Below are 15509 nucleotides of genomic sequence, written 5' to 3' on the forward strand. Positions count from 1 at the left end.
CTTAACGGCACAAACTTTGTTGTAGACAGGCCTGCAAGACGTCTTTGGCACGAACGGGGTGGGTTATGTGCATGTGCATGGTCTAGATTAGTGATGGCTAATGTGGCCTGGTGTCGCCCCTACTCCTTTATGCGCCTCTTTCCCCATTCTCTCCATCCCCCTCTCTCGACGCCATCTGTTTGTGGCATGAGAGAATGTGGAAGTAAAAAAAGAAAAGACGACATTTTGGCTGTAGTTGTTGACCTACATCGCGCGGTTGTTTTCGGCACGGCGTGAAAAGCCGCACCGAAAGACAGTCGCCTAAAGCGCACAGACGTTGAAATCGCCGCACATAACGCGCATACATTTTCGAGCCTGGTCAGGAGGAATTTAATAAGTTACGGTTGAAATACTCCTCCTCCGCCTCGCCGGGCCGGACAAGTCAACGCTCCAGCGCCACATATACATTTCTGTTCCCTCTGTAATCTCCAAAGGAAGATAAAAGCGCAACTCACCTGATTCCAAAATCGGTTTATGGTGGCGACGTGGCTGTGGTTAATTTTAATATGGGAAAACCAGTTACAACGGTGGGTCCCCGTTGTGTGTAGCAGGAAGGAGGGAAGGGAAGGGAAGAGGGGCTGACGTGAATGAATAAACAACTGAGCTCCTCCTCAACGCCACAGCGGACTCTGGCTCAGCTACTTTAATAGGTACAGTTAATCACCACGCAGTGAGCATCATGTTTTTGCACCTTTTATGAATTAATACTTGTGGGCTGTCTTTTTTTACACCCTTTACAATAATATAAAGAGGCTATTAAAGACGTGAGATGTTAACTTCAGAATTTCAGAATACATATTTTGGGTTAACCCTTGTTAGGACTAGCCTGTTTTACTGGGTAGTTTTATTTTTAATATTTATTTACATTTTTTAAACTGTGCTGGACACAATTGTATGAGCTTAACAAAGTCCACCAGGTGGCACTATGTCTGCATCCCAAACACAGGAGTGCATGGCCCATGATGCACGGGCACTTTAAAGATCCCCTCTAGATGTAAAGATTTTTTAAACAGAACTGATACCGCATGCAAATATTTACTGTTGAAAATGTGTATATATGGAACCAAAGTAAGTATGCAGTGAACATAAACGGTATATAAAATTAGCTCAGACCTTCCACACCTATAATAAACTCCTAGGTCTGAAGGTAAGTCAACGCTAGTGCCTTAAACCAGCAATATTATTATAGCCACCAGGGGGCGACACTTTAGTTGCAAAAAAGTATCCGGTGCTATAAGCCTGTGGGATAACACCTCTCTGACAGGAACTCTGTAAACACTTTTCTGATGATTGTATTCCCTTAGCTACTCATTTCGCTCACACAGAATAAAACGATAAGTCCATTGTTGTACATTTTAGTCTTTATACGTTTCAGATGGACCCAGTGGGCAACGTCAATGTAGCGTCATAATTTTTTCTCACTGTCTGTCCAACCATGACAGCAGCCATAGCTTTGAGACTAACATTGTGAAGCCTCCAGTTTGGTATTTAAGGTGACCATGCTTCTTTGTTTGCTTACTTTTTAAATAGGATGTAAAAATAGGACCATATTTGAATTGAAATTCCAATAATGTAATTACTGGTTAGTTCACTTGGTTAGCAAGGTGAATCTGTGTTTCACTGTGATATTAAATGGGATGATTATTTTGGCCTGAAGGGGAAAAAAGCATGTAAAAAAATAAATAAATAAACAGTGTATTTGATCTGTCACTAGTGGCCACAGCTCTAATGGTGCATTACCATAAATTCATTTATTTTATACAGGTAACTACAGTTGTCACAAAGGGACGAACTAGAGGGGCCCCTTTTAAAATTGCAGGTTGTTAAAATGGAAAGTTTAAAGGGACTCGCATAGTTTTTCGTGTCAGCCTCAAGTGGCCATTTGTGTTACTGCAAGGTTTGGCACAAACAATAATAATTTATTATTTAATAATAATTTGGAATATTTTCCTGGGATATTAAAAGCATCCATCCATAGTACAGGAACTGAAGCCTGTCCTAGTTGCCATAGCGCCATAGGACAGGGGGAGCACACCCTTGACAGGTAACCAGCTGGTTGAAGGGTCAACACAGAGACAGACAATCATATTGAAGCTATTCTAGAAACAAAGTTTTCCTCCATCGTTGCTTGATGTAATTAAATCACACATGAAATCTTCAGATCTTCAGACTTGTGTTATAAATTTTAAAGTTAAGTTATTTAAAACATGATCTCAGTAGGTGTTGCATAAGGCAAAAATGGGCCTTTTCTAGTTTTTAAAAAAGTGTGACAAATTCATGAAACGTCTCGCTGTGAGAAAACATACAACACTGACACTAGAGGGCACAAGCACTCCACTGAGCTCCTGTGACAGCATGCAGCATGTTTTTTTTTCTCTAAGTGATTCACATGTCATTTGATTAAGATTCCTTAATTCACTGCTGTTAATGTGTGAATAACTACATCAGTGTTAATCTTTATGAAGTGTCAACGCAGGCCAAGACAGGTCCACTGTAACAGCATTTTATGACAGACACATCATCGTCTGTCCAGTGGGAAATAGCTCTTCCTTCACATTTTACAACATGAAAGAAAGTAATCCTCGTTTGACCAAGTTAATTTGTTGCCGACAATCAGGAAATGACTGAGGTTTTGTGTGCAGTGTGCAGATGTGGCCTCCAGTCCTGTTGTTCTGTGCTATCAGTCTATGCAGAAGGCTGCACAGGCAGGCCCCTGCAGTCTGTGATTATCCAGTCTTATTGACAGAATATGATCTTTTACATAAAGATGCCGCTGTGCCCTTCATTATTCACAGGTTCGTGAATACAGATGCGCTGCGAATTTTAAATGTTTGCAGGTCAGTGGTCTCAAAACTTCGGTTAAAACCGTGTCAGCGGAGTGAGATGAGTTTTTATTGATTTCTATGTAAAAGACTCAAGGGTAAGAGCACTGCACACTATGTCAGAGGGAAAATCCGCTCATTTTTCCCACAGGTAGCGAACAGTACCGGAGCAAACAACAGACAATGTGGGGGTGTTATAACTCATACTTGGTACACGCTGGCCATCTGAGGTTCTCTCACAGCCTTTGCTTTAGCATATGCTTTTTTGTCTTCTGTTAGCAAAGCGTGCAGTTCAAATAAAAGATGGTGTGTAAAGGATTATACAATTTTTTTCCCCCATTCAAACATATTAATATTCAAGTCTTGTCCTGTTAGTTTATCATGATGAGCTACTGCGATAATTCGACTGCCTGCTTATTATGTTGCAGAAATGTGTGCAGTAGAGTCTGCTGGAAAAAATAGGCTTTAAAATGTTGCACCTGTGGGTGGTTATTTAACAGTGCGGCCTATCTCCTACTCGCCTACCTCCTGTCTAGACTGTGTGATTACCATCTGCTTCATCACTCTGGACTGTCCACTGTTTGCTGAGCTCTCTCTCTCTCTCTCTCTCTCCCTCTCACAAAACACAAACAGCCACAAACACAAAGATCTAAGATACAAATGCAGACTTTTTCTGCCAGTAAATCCACCTCTTAAAGTACATTCATGACTGTCATATAATGTTACAAACTAATGTCCATCCTGCATAGTATTTCCAGACTAACGCAAGAACATTACGATGACTTGAAGATTAGAAACAAGTTGCACAATAATTAATCTGAAGCAGACTTAAAGGGAAAATGCATCAGTCAGACTTTGCCATATGCTACTTGTTATGGGCTGAGCTAGCTGGGACTTGTTTTGTGTCGAGTATAATTTTCTTCTAAAACTTCACATAGAGCCAATGATGAGATCATCTTAAGACAGTTGTGTAACAAGTTTGTGATGGTGAAAATAACAAAGCAGAGGAAGTAGAAGTTGTGGCGGCTAAGCTAACCTTACCACGTTAACATCATCATTGTGACTCAGTTAGAATAAGCACCAGTGTGAGCCTTGCTGTATAATCATTTAAAACAAAATCCAATCATTCTTGCCGCTTGTTAAACTGTACAGCCTGGAAAACAACACTGTAGCGATCACACACATTTAATTTCACAAATTACAGATGTTCATAAAAATGAAAGAGCCCAGCGTGCTTAATTTGTTACACAAGTGCATTTTAACTTGGGGCTGCCGTGTGTTTGCTATTCATTCCAGGCGGTGTAGTACTCTGGTTTCCCATTCACTTACAGTGGGTTTTTATTAGGGTGTAACAGTATTACTTCATTTGTCCTCCGAGCTCCCATTTCTTTCCTGAGATGTACAGGCAGCGGCGTGTCAGGGCAACTGAAGTTCATATGTTCAAATTCAAGCCGAATCTCATGAGAAAGCATGTGCTGTTGTGTAAGACGCTCTTTCAAGGAAAAATCCCGTGTTGTCACGAAACATTTAAAACACAGAGAATTCTTTGCTCTGCAGCTGTGCAGGTATGTAGGCTCAGCTCAGCGTTTCTAATCAGCTGAAAATGATAGAGGCGTATCCAAGTACACATAATAACATGTTTTATTCTAGATTCCACAAAAATGTAAGAGATGCATGTGAACTTTGACAGCAGTGTGAATGCCGCAGCGGGGTCAGAGTGTCTCAGAAAGTTTAATATAGCCGAGGTCCTTCTAGCCCCCTGGTGAGAGACCAGTAATTAACACGGGGGCATCTTCCTCCTGTTTGACACTCTGCCCTGGAGGTTATTTGAGGATATGTGGCTCCAGTTCGGCTCGCTCAGGAGTGCGTGGTGTTAAAAATGTGTGAGCATGCAGAAGGACATGAAAGGAAAGAGATATCTTCATAGGCAGCTGGCTGAAAATTTCATAGGAGAAGACACATGAAAGTCTGCTGTCATGGAGCTTCTCTAATAATGTAGTGACCATGAGGTCACTACATTATTATTTCTAGTCAGTGAATCAGAGAAGTTCTACATTTTCATCTTCTTTGTATTTACAAGGAAAACTCAGGTAATGGACACCCGTCCTTAATCTGAGTGCTCATTTGTGAAAACTGTGCTTGATTTGATTACAGGAGTGCATCAAGTGCTTAACTGTGATTCTTCAGTCAACTTTAAAATGCGCTGACATCATTCATGTGGCAAGATAAATCAAATCAAACTGATGTATTGCGGCATGTCTGAGCTTCTGAGTCCACTGAAAACAGGAAAAGCTTAAAGGATTTAAATAATGGCTCTTTACAATGTCGGGTTTTCAACAAGCGGTAATCAGTGTGGCACACGCATTAACTTTTCTTAATCCAGATAAATTATCCACTTGTTTGGAGCTGTGAAAAGTATTACCCAAAATGCACAAGCGTTAGAAACTCTAACAGAGCTGGCTAAGATAAGAGGGGAATGTTCGGAAGAAGCATGCTGTCAGGCAGCACATACAGACCGATGTGCTTCAGGACATACTGTATAGGCAACTAAACCTCTCACATTCCAGTTTGAATTTGAATTATTACACTTACTATTGCAAACAGTCATTATTTTTGTCCTTCTTTAGCCAAGCTCTCAATGGATGCCCATGTACAACCCAACTCTCCTCCTCAGCGGTCCTTCCCCATGTTTACTGTGGTGTTCCTCTTCTTTGCTAGCCCTTTGCCATTTCAAAGGGCCACCTTTGTAAAGGGATCATTGCTCATTATGAAAAAATAACCAATGGATCTCTATCCCCTCTCTGTGATTGAAGTCTCCATGTCATCTATATTACACTGATGGAGAAGGCCACTGATTATTTTCTTTGGCTGTAAGACTTGCCATATTCTTCTGCGTGCATGTTTGCTTTAAAGATGACGGTTTGTCAACATTGTGCTTGGCCATGCACTGACATGCTGACCTATTTAGAAGAGTTGACAGGATGCAGCTTCTGTAGAGTTTCAGTTTGCTGCTGAGACTGTACCGGGGCAATTTACATATGCCTTTCATCATTACTCACCGGGCTTTTCACAACCTGTTCTTGATGTCATTCTCCACTCCTCCATCTTGCCCGATGATGCTGCACAGGTATAAATACTTCTGTTGTTGGAAGTTTGATGCCATGTGCTTTCATTGGGTTAAGTGTCTCTGCACTGAGAAGCATTATTTCCATATTTTTTTAGCTGAACTTCAGCCCAATTTACTCTCTGTAGTAACACAGTCCTGCATGTGCTAGTGTGTGACTGTGCGTGAATACTTTTCGTTATGTTCCATCTGAATAACATCTGGTCTTTCACACGTCCTATAAGTAGATTTCCATGACTGGTCACCATTTGCGTGTGTACTGCATTACTGAAAAGCACATCTTGTGTAACATAGGCTGACTTTTAATTGCTGATATGCTTTTTTTTCTGCACAAGTCCTATTACTAATTGGTCCTGCTTTCCTCTAGACTGTTCTGTTCTCTGATCATCGGTGTTAAAAGGTCTCAATGTGATAACCAGGTTATCTCAGTGAAGACAGATCCCATTAAGCATTGATGACTTCACAAATACAACAGATTAATCGAGTTAAAATGATGTCATTATTAGATTTTAGTTCTGAAGTGGTTTAATACTGCAGTCCTTTGGGACAAAAATACACAATGCTTTCTGTCTCTTGTTCATATTAAAGCCTATCATGTGTTTTATCAATTCAGTGCTTCAAAGAAGCACCATGTACTGTTTGCATACGGTGCAAAGAGAGTGAGAAGCAGTGGTGTCATCAGCAAGATAAAATTAGGCTGGGTAACATGGATAATACATTCCTAGAAATTTCTCCAGCATTTAAACCCAAATCCAGTCTGACATGAACAAGAACTATGATATATAAAAATAAATTACTGAATGTTAATATGTTGAATAACAAACAAAAAAAACAAGAAAAAATCTCTAAAATGAAATATGCGCTCACTCGACACTTTATCGGATACACTTTCCTTTTCATAAGTACCTTAATTATTTGTGCCATAAATTCAACAAGGTGCTGGAAACATTCCTCAGAGATTATGGTCCATATTCACTTGATAGCATCACACAGTTGCTGCAGATTTGTCAGCTACTCAACCACGATGTGAATCTCCCATTCCACCACATCCTAACCACATGCTCTGTTGGACTGAGATCTGGTGACTGTGGAGGTCATTTGAGTACAGTGAACTGGTCAGAAACCAGTCTGAGATGATTTGAGCTTTTTGACATGGTGTGATATCCTACTGAAAACACCCATCAGAGAACGGGTACACTGTGGTTATGGTCAGCCACAATATTCATGTAGGTTGTAGTGTTTAAACTATACTAAGGGCCCCAAAGTGCACCGAGAAAATTTCCCCCACACTATTACACCAGAAGCAGCAGCAGCAGCAGACTTAACCACTGATACAAGGCAGGATGGATCTATACTTTCATACTTAAGCCAAATCATGACCCTACCGTTCAAATGTTGCAGCAGAAATCAAGACCAAACTTTTTTCAAGTCTTCCGTCGTCCAGTTTTGGTGTGCCAGTGTGAATTTTAGTCTCAGTTTCCTGTTCATAAGAGTGGCAGCAGTAACTTATCTGCTTTAAGATTATGTGCATTCACAGATGCCCTCCTGCATAGCTTGAGTTTAAAGAGTGGTTATTTGAGTTACTGTTATCTTCCTCTGAGCTTGAAGCAATCTGGCCATTCTCCTCTGACCTCTGGCATCAACAAGGCATTTTAATCCAGAGAACCACCGCTCACTGGATATTTTCTCTTTTTTTTTTTGTGTAATGCCAGTAACAGTAATAATCAAAGATAAAGAGAAAAGCCTACTTTTGCTCCTTGTTCATTTACAAACTGGAGGATGCAAATGTCTCCCTGAAAGCCGAGGGCAGCTCATGTGTTTGAAAGCTTTACTGTTCATCTTGCAGAAAAAAGAAGTTAGCAAGGTTTTTGGTATCCAGTACAAAGCTTTGATATAAACCTTGTGATTTTTAGTAGATAGAAGGATGTAAGCCCCGCACCTGTTAGGGGTTTCTCCCTCCTTCTTTGGAAAAAAGAGTATTTTAGCCTGAGGTGAGAGGTTTGCACAGGTGCTGCTACTGTTTGATGTAGAAACTCTGACTCGGGGAAATCCACCCACCTTTATGTGTATCTGAGTTACTGAAAACTTTCTTTCTGCTGAAGTCATAGTGAGTTTTACACTACAATTTCACATATCTAATAATAATTTGGCACATGATATCAAATGGAGAGTCTTCAAAAACATAATGTTATGATTGAAAGCTGACAGGAGGCCACCCTGAGCGATACTTTGCTACAGATGTTCAGGCCAGAACTAAAGACTATAGACAGTTTGCAGGTTTATACTTTATTTCATTACTAAGGTTTTTCAGTAACAGAAAATTACACTTCCAAAAAAAACCACTTAAAATACACTTATGGTGCATGTTTGAGCTTAACACCTTCCCTTAGTGTTCCTTGTATGCAAAGCCAGTTGCAGTAACTGGAGGTCTGACCATGCCCCCTCCTGTGGTACAACAACAGGAGAGCCAGCCTATCTGACTCCTTAATCAGCCCAGCTAGGTGTCTGACCACCAGACGCTTGCTGACAAGCCCCACCCTGGTATCTGGCTCCAAGGTGAGGCCTCAGTAACCCACATTCAAGTGATGTAGGGAGTGTTTTCTCTTCCATAAAGATCTCGTGAATTACACTTAGAATAATTCACTTAGAACCAGTTTGCCTTGGGGAAGCCTACCTGGGGCAAATTGCCCCCAACAACATAACTTCTAGGATCATTACGGCACACAGACCCCTTTACAATGATAAGGTTGTAATTCATGGAAAGGACACACCTCCACATCAAAAAAGAGCCAGTTGAGGTGGATCAGGCTTCTGACCAGGATGCCTCCAGGGCACCTCCTAGGTGAGGTATTCCGGGCATGTCACATTGGGAGAACACTCAGAGGCAGACCGAGGACACGGTGGAGAGATTCTATCTGTTAGACGGCTTGGTAACGCCTTAGTGTCCCCTGAAAAGAGATGGAAAAAAGGAGAGTATTTCCCCAGGAGGAGATGGGATGAGAGCTTTCCCACTGACTCCCAGATCTGGATCCCACTTCTAGGCTGGGCCAAACTCCAACTCTCTTAAACTGAAATTGCAAGTCTCTCCATAACCTTTTGAATCACTGTGCAAACAAACCAAATCAATCAAGTGTCTTTGGCAGATGTAAATGTTGATCATTACTGCCTTTTCAAAAACACATGTTAAACATATTAATTGTAAACTGCAAAAGACAAGAAACTAACAGATGGCTTTCATGTGTAGATGTTACGCATTCAGGCCAGCACAAATAAAAGTCTGTTCATCCCACTGGTTGGAGCAGATGTCTCAGCACTTATACCTAAAAACCAAAACTGTCTGCATGGCTTTCTCCATGGGGTAAGTTGGAAAACACATTTTAAAAAATAAGACCTGGTTTGTTTCCACTTCTTTATTGTTCCATAAGTACAGGGAAGAGAAACACTGCTAAGAGCTTGCAGCAGGCGAGTTAAGTGTCACAGAGACCACATTACCCACATGGCTAAAAATATGAGATGGGGCTTTATGCTTAGGAGATCCCAAGTGTGTGAAGGAACTTGCATAACCTGTCAGTGTATCATTTAGTTGTTAACACAGAAAGATTGTTAAAAATAATAATCCTTACATGTTTGAATATTATAAAAGTCTTGCTTTGGTGCAGTTTTTTCTTTAGCTTTTCAGTGGACTTGACAACAAAAAGGTTTAATAGGGATAGCACTTAAAAGTGGAATGAAAGGGAAAAACTTTAACTTTACCACTTTCCTCCATCAAAAAGCACATCCATTATAACTGATGAAAGCTTGACACCGGCTACTGACTCATATGTCAGTGCAGCACATTCCTGTGTCATAGCCTCACACATGCTTTTATGTATCAATTAAATCCCATCAGCCAAAGGTTATTCAGTATCTAGAGGGTCAAAAGATGAGCTGGGCTGATGCTCCCGCACATCCTGTTACCACTGAGTCACTTTAACACTAAAAGACTGATTGTATCATAAAAGAGAAAAAGTCCCAGTGGCCTTGTTGGTCACATCTCTCTGACTTTATTGTGGGCAGTGATTGCTTATTACTCTTTTCTTCTGTCAAAGGTGCTTTAAGCCATTTAAGTCGAGCTCTTTGCTGAGATGTTCAATTCTTGATGGTCAGAATTTGCTTTGAACATCAGTTTGGCTGAAATGTGATTTTAATGATACCCTAGGAGAATTGCTTTGCATTTAAACTTCAGTACTATTTAGTTTTTTGTTTGGCAGTGGTTTTTGTATGAAACTGGGGCTCTGCATGCACAGTGTTTAGATCATTTTAGCATAATTTGATTTTTTTTGGCTTTTTTTGTCAGAGTTATTCACCAGTTGGATCCAGATTTTCTTTGTTCATTTTCTGTCTTGCCTTGAGCTCTTTAATAAGAATTTTACACCTACAAACACACTGTGCTAGGATCTTTTTGTTTGTTCTTGGCTGAAATACACTTGGTGATTCATTCCTCTAACAGTGTTTATTCAGCAGTAAAAAGTTAAGTCCAAAAATGTTATGTTTTGTCCCCAGTCTTAGTGTTTCATAAAAGGTTTTAAATACAGCTTTATGTAAAGTAAACACCAGTTGTGACTTTTACCTCCCGTTTGCCATTTTGATGATATTGTGGTAAAACAAGGCAAGTGGAGCACATCCCAGCTGAAAGAGGCAGGGTACACCCGGGACAAGTAACCAATCTGACACAGGGCTAACACAGAGAGAGATTCACACCTATTGACTCACCAGGTAACTTAACCCCATTAATTGCATGTCTTTAGACTTTGGTAGGAAACCGGTTTACCCGGAAGCCCAGATAGTTCACTTTTTTAACATAAGCTACAGCAGTTTGCTGACCATGACGTGATCTTGAGCATTGTTATTAAAATAAACATGGTCTCTGTTATTTCTAGAGTAATGTTGTACATGTTGTTTTATAGGACTGTCATTGTTGATTTCAGATTATTTATAACATAATGGTGATGAATGCTGGGTTGAGGGGATCCCTGTGAATTTTTGCCTAGAGCCTCCGGAGACTCTACAAGTGCACCTGTATTTCTTTATATTCCTGTCTCTTTGCCCTCCTTGAACTCGGTTCTGCCAATTTTCTTTCTTATTTTATGGGATCATTTTTTCTTTTCTTTTGTTTTTCTCCATCATTTTCTTCATTCCCACATGCTTGCTCAAAGCAGGACTACAGGGTTTAATTCTTTGCTACACAAAGAAAACTGAAATTGAAAGTGTGTTGCCTGTCTGGCACTGAGTCACAGTCTCTAAACGTGAATCTGTGTGCACAAATATTTTAATGCCGGAGTACGCTGTCCTCCAGTGTCAACCTTTGCTTACCTTTAGTGTAGGTGTCACCTTCCTGTGGTTCCAGCTCTCAGCTTACCAGTTGACACACCTGCATAACCTCCTCCCCTCCTGCTCTTAAGCACCGACTTATCCATCTGTTTTTGCTCCATCCGGCTTATCCACCTGAGATCACTCCATCTACTCATGTAGCAGTCTTGCTCAGGCTCTCAGTGTATCCTTTATAAAACTTCACTGCCTGCTCCCTCTTTCCTCCCACTACTGGATACCTATCTGTATAATACTCTCCTGAATTCCTCTGTTGTACTTTATCAGCTTGTTGTAAGTCAACTTTCTTGTTGTTGCATTGTGCATTTTTAATGAACATGCTGGAAATGATGAAACAGCATCTCTAAAAGGTTATATGTATACAGCTGGGGAGAATTTACACCAAAAAGAAGACACATTTTGTGTTAATTATTCCTACGCATGTCATCTTTGGTAAGAAACTCACTATCCTGACTGTACAAGGAATCACTCCAGCACTGCATGTCTTGTATTATTAACCGGGCGATCGTGGCTCAAGAGTTGGGAGGTTGTCTTGTAATCGGAAGGTTGTCGGTTTGAGCCCCGGCTCCGACAGTCTCGGTCGTTGTGTCCTTGGGCAAGACACCTCACCCGTTGCCTACTGGTGGTGGTCAGAGGGCCCGGTGGCGCCAGTGTCCGGCAGCCTCGCCTCTGTCAGTGCGCCCCAGGGTGGCTGTGGCTACAATATAGCTTGCCATCACCTGTGTGTGAATGGGTGGATGACTGGTTGTGTAAAGCGCTTTGGGGTCCCTAGGGACTAGTAAAGCGCTATACAAATACAGGCCATTTACCATTTAACCAAAGCTAGCTTGGAGCAGAGAGAGGACTATGTGACGCTATTTTGAAAATCTTTAAGCAACTCTGGCCCTCAAGATCCAGCTTTTGACATTAAGTGAAAATGAATGTGTAAGTACAGGATATGACCAGTGTTTCTGGGAAGAAAGTATGATTAGGGTCCCACTCCTTGTCACAAATTGCATCATTTCCTGCTTCTCCCCTCCAGGCTGATTGATTTCAAATGTGCTTCGAGGGGCTTGGCTGGCCTGGACAACAATGACTCTTCTACATCTCAACAAGGTCAGAGCTCTACAGTGTAAGAGTGCGTTTGTTGTCTGTTCTCTGCTGGCTCTCCTTCTGTTTCTCCCTGCCTTTCTTCTCAGATGTGTCAGTCCATCAATGATTGATGTCTCCCCGTAGGACTTGACTCATCTTTCACCTGCAGCCTGCCTCACAGCTGTTCAATGAGCTCAGAACCGGCCCACATGCAAGAACACACAGCTCTGCACAACATAATATAAGCCCCCATTGAGCCTATGTGGTTTTTGGAGAGTCCAAAGCCTGATGTATCACATGCCTCTGTTTTTTCACGAATCCTCATGCATCCAGTATTTTTCTCTCCACTGAGTTTTTTCCTCTTCATGTTTGTTTTGTTTATAGCGGAGATTCACAACTGACAAATGCTAGCTATGTCTCCTTTTTGCCATCTTTGTTTGAGAATAAATGCTTTTATTCAATGTATGTCACACCCTTTATTGCCATTCCCAGGAGCAGAGGAATAAAAAGCCACTTTTCAGCTGCATGGGCTGTAATTCCATGTTGTCAGAGCCCATTGTATTGCAGAAGCTGCATCTGTTCTTGTCTTGTATTGTCTATTGACGATGTGGGAGCAGCAGACGCCTCAACGGGCACAATTATGCAGCTTCACAAACCAGCGAAACTGCATTTCCCTATACATGGATCAGCGTTTTTTGAAACCAAAGGTGAGGAAAGGCTGAATAAATATGTTTATCTTCCACAGCAACAGAACTCTAAGCTTTATGCGAACACTCAGCTCCTCAGTGCCTACGGTAACATATTCATGTAAATGAGCAGGTCATATACCCTCAGCACTGGCTTAGCCGCAATATCGTTTCTGTTTGTTTGGCCTTGGTTTCTGGTTTAGGGCAGAGATTATGCCTGAAGAAAGTTTTAAATCAAAATCCTTGCTTTAAACAGACAGAACCACATGTGTTTGGAAAAACATCTTTTGAAGAGGCCGCTCAAATATGTGACTGCTATCGACAGCTAGTATTTTGTATTTTTGCTTAACACAATGCTCAAAACAGCAAAGGCTGTTTGACAAAGCAGCTGTTTTACTTCTTAGAAGTAAAACTGCTGCTATGGAGACACGACAAATACATGGAAATATTCATATTTGTCATTTTTCTTTGCTCTTTTGGCATCCTTTGAATAGATCTCTGCTCATTCAGTATTCAAACATGAGAGGAACGATACAGTCAAATTCATGCCAGACTCGGAAAAGTCAAACATTTAACTAGTTAAAGCACTAAAACCCTGAAATGATTTCTCCTGCGTAGCAATGTTGTAAAAAACACAACACGCACATGGGCTGGCTGTTACACAACAGATGAGTGCAATAACAATGTTAGATGAATCATGCTCCAGAGCAGTTGATGTGAAACGGGACACCAGTGATCCAGTTATTTATTTTAAATTCTCTGACGTAGTCTTGTGTTTAGAAAAACTCAAGGTTCAAAGAGTTTAAAGTCAAGAGCGTTGTGAAAGAACAAAGTTTTCTTGAGAATAACATGAAACCAGCAGTTGAATCAGAATAGCTTTACTGGAACTAGACAAACACACATCCGTAATGCGTGTCTATTGAATTACTGTTCTAGATGGCTGGTCCCGAATCAATCGCTTCCGAGAAAACTGACACAACCCTTTTGGTCCAGCTGGGAAGAAATGCACTCTGACGTCTGTGCTCAGTTCTCAGGGCCATAAATAAATAAATAAATAAATGAATACTGCACATGTCATTTTAAATTCATATATTTACCTCAGAGTCTGGATTACTTTATGTAATGTGTGTACTACACATGTATGTAATTTAAGTATGAGGAAAATGTACATTTAATGCACTTTTTTTTGCTTCTCAACGCTAACTTTTGATTACATATTCCTTTTCTACAATGATGATGATGGAGTAATTCAAATGCCCGATTGCTTCCCTCTGTTACAGCGAGCATACAAGTATGTTGCTGTGGTATGAGCCTCATTATTATTCACAATGAGACGAGTACTTTATGTTTTATTTGTTTATCTATTCATTCATCTTCTTTTGCTCATCCAACTGAGGGTTGCTGGGGGTTTGGAGTCAGGTTACCCCCTGAACAGTCCCCCGCTCAGTTTCAGGGCTACCACAGAGAGACAGACAGCCATCACTCTCACAATCACATCTACACCCAATTAGGAATCATCATTTAACCAAATATGCACGCGTTTGGACTGTGGTAGAAAGCTGAGGTATACAGGGAACCCACGCAAGCAACAGTGCTAACCACCTCATCATCATCTTCTTCCACCTGCTTCCTTTAGAGCTCATCACAGCGGATCATCTTCTTGCTGTCGCATCAACCTTCTACTTCACTATAGCCTTGAATCGTTTCAGTTGTCTTCCTCTTTCCTTCCTGTCTGGCACCTCCATCTTCAGCATATTTTATCCAATACATTCCTACTCTGCACACATCCAAACAATCTCAGCCTTGCCTCTCAAACTTTGTTTCCAAACTGCTCAACCTGACCTGTCTCTCTAATCACTCCCAACCAAAAAACTCTTCATTTTCAGCTTCTGCCACCTCCAGCTCCACCTTGTGTCTTTCTGTTAGTACCACTGTTTCCAAACCGCACATCATAGCTTGTTGTAAACCTTCCCTTTCACTCTTGCTGCTATCCTTCTATTACCCCTCACTTTCGTCTCCACCCACTCCACCCTGCCTGCACTCTCTTCTTCACCTCTCTTGTACATTTTCTATTTCTTTGGATTGTTGACCCAGAGTATTTAATCTCATCCAGCTTCACCACTTGAACTCCTCGCAACTTCTCTGTTACACCTGCCTCCCACTCGTTCGCACACATGTATTCAGTTTTGCTTCTGCTGACTTTCATTCTTCTTTTCTCCAGAGCATACCGACACCATGTTTATTTATTTATGTATTTATTTATTATGACTTCAAGTGTGTGGATAGGCTCTAGCCCCCAGCCTGAATTGGTAAATGAGTAGATAAATAGATCCATTTTAAATTTTCTAATGAGTTCAATCTTTGACAACAGATTTTGAAAGGACCTATATTTGACTGCAA

At 41.0% G+C, this 15509-nt stretch overlaps 1 long non-coding RNA gene across 1 annotated transcript; it reads left to right on the forward strand.

Annotated features, from left to right (window-relative positions):
• Window positions 1–495: 495 nt before the first annotated feature.
• LOC106096958 (uncharacterized) lies at window positions 496–12928 on the forward strand. Its single transcript, XR_001223309.3, has 3 exons — window positions 496–689; window positions 12374–12447; window positions 12568–12928. It is a non-coding gene; the product is annotated as an uncharacterized LOC106096958 (long non-coding RNA).
• Window positions 12929–15509: the final 2581 nt, after the last annotated feature.

This window comes from Oreochromis niloticus, linkage group LG1 (genome assembly GCF_001858045.2).
Source record: "Oreochromis niloticus isolate F11D_XX linkage group LG1, O_niloticus_UMD_NMBU, whole genome shotgun sequence".
Lineage (NCBI taxonomy): Eukaryota > Metazoa > Chordata > Actinopteri > Cichliformes > Cichlidae > Oreochromis > Oreochromis niloticus.